Consider the following 2388-nt stretch of genomic DNA (forward strand, 5'->3'; position numbering starts at 1 on the left):
ATATAGCAGATGCAGCTTGAAATGACTGTGATCAAGAGGTTAAAACACTGACCACTGACATTTTCCAACACTCATGATATAAATTTAAGTTTGAGAGAATTCTCAACACAGACCTGAATATTATGTGAATCCTGTTTAAAACCAACATCTACCAGTATCCATGTTGGAAAACTATGGCTCTACCAGACTGTTACCTTTAACAGAGCTACCAACTGCAGCTAACAAGAACTCATGTCACCCCACTGTTGAGATTTCTGCACCGACTTCCGATTCAGAGCTCTGATACAGGTCACCGAACTGCCCTTCCCAGTAGAACCCCCTCAGCTTCAGAACCCTTCCTAGTCACCAGGTACTGCTATACCAGGGGTCTTCTACTAAAATTTAAAGAGATCCAGATAGGAGATATTTCTTGAAGTTAGGGTCCGGAAAAAATGTCTAAACATTCAGTGTAATATATTTGTAAGTAGCCGAGGATTGGTGGCACATCTAATGTAACTAATTTGTAGCATACAATTAATAACTAACTCTCACTTCAAATGAATTCAGTGCAATTTAAAGCTCCCTAAGTTCTGTCAGCAAGTGTGTGAATGAATGAGAACCAGCACCTGAGGTCCGATCCAGCCTGGGTGCAAACTGACACTAAACTTACACTCTACCAGAGGGAAACTACTTTTATTTTCCCTCTGCATCTGAGCAGCTGTTGCGCACAGGTGGAATCATTTTACTAAGTGGCACTCCACCTGCCACACATGGGAGAAAACAATACCTACACAGTGGAAGCAACACTTGAAAGCTAAAGTCAAGGCAGCTTGGAGGGATGTGAGTCAGCTGACAGAAGACCAAAGAGGTGCAATGAAAAAGCAAGTGCCTAAGAGATACAGCCAGAACCCCATACCTGAAGCACTGGAAACTGCCAAACAAAGGCTCTTGGCCTTGAGCAGCTGCCTAATGAGGTACACTAGAGACAATGAAGCCAGACAGATAAAGAGGCTGTTCACAAATCAATCTGGGAAAGTGGCAGGGTCAAAGCCGCAGAGCAGACCCACCAAGGCTGGAAACTGAACAGTTCTGGAAAAGTATATGGGAGAAAGAGACAGCACATAACAGCAATGTTCAATGGCTGTTTTCTCTGAAGAAAGAGCATAGCGACCTCTCTGAACAGAACCCAGTAACCATCACAGTGGTAGACATCCAAGAAAGAGTCTCAGGTATGAAGAACTGGACAGCACCGGGCCCGGACATGATACACGCCTACTGGCTTAAGAAACTCACGACACTCCATGAGCGCCTGGCTGGCAGGACAAATGAACCAGATGCTAAGAGATGGGTCTCACCCTGAATAGCTAACGGAAGGGTGAACAATCCTGATCCAGAAGGATCCCTCAAAGGATGCAGTCCCATCCAACTACTGGCTGATAACTGTCTCCACAACATGGAAGCTCATGTCAGGCATCATTGCAACCAAAATGCACATGGATCAATTCATGAGCAACATACAGAAGGACATTGGTAGAGATTCCAGAGGAGCCAAACACCAACTCCTGGTTGACAGAACAGTCGCACAAGACTGCAGGTCACGACACATCAACCTGTGCACAGCCTGGATTGACTACAAGAAAGCTTCTGACTCAATGCCACACGCCTGGATCGCTGAATGCTTGGAGATGTACAACATCAACAGCATCTGCCAATCAGGAACTCAGTTTTGGGCACGTGACGTTTTCAGTGGCTTGATCAGCGGTTAGAATATAAATCCAAAGTGAGCGTTTTTGTCCTGAACCTCCAACTTTTTCATTTACCCACTGGAGCCGCAGGGTTGCAGAGCTTAGCCAGCTACTTTGGGGTGAAGGTGGGATACACTCTGGACAGATCGCCAGCTTTTTCTCCCCCAGCAGAGTTCACCCACTCAATATGCCGGCAGACAGAGAGCTGCTGTGGGGTGCAGAGGCTGCCGGCTCGGGCCTAATTGAGACATTTAAGTAAAAGGAAACAGGTCTCCTGATTTTATTTTTTCCTCCATGGGTTAATAAGAAACTGTGAGCCTTCATGATTACTGATGTTTTTGTAGAACTCTTCACAATAAATAATAATGATTTCTTACATCACATCACCTGTGTCTTCATACATTCTAAGTGAGATATCCCTAGACACTGGTAGCTCCTCCCACATGCGGCCGTGGCGTCAAACTCAGGCCATGTCCACACATAGGCGGGTATCTGCTAAAACGAATATATTTTTATACGTTTGGCCCTATCATCCACACAAAACCGAAGATTTAAGTCACTGAAAACGGTGCATTTGGAAAACTCTGGCCAAAGTGAAGAATTTGGAAAACTCCGGTTTTGCGTCTGAGTGTGGACATGAATAACTGGTGATTTATGTTTTTAA

The sequence above is a fragment of the Oryzias melastigma genome, unplaced genomic scaffold (genome assembly GCF_002922805.2).
Source record: "Oryzias melastigma strain HK-1 unplaced genomic scaffold, ASM292280v2 sc00184, whole genome shotgun sequence".
NCBI classification, from domain to species: Eukaryota; Metazoa; Chordata; class Actinopteri; order Beloniformes; family Adrianichthyidae; genus Oryzias; species Oryzias melastigma.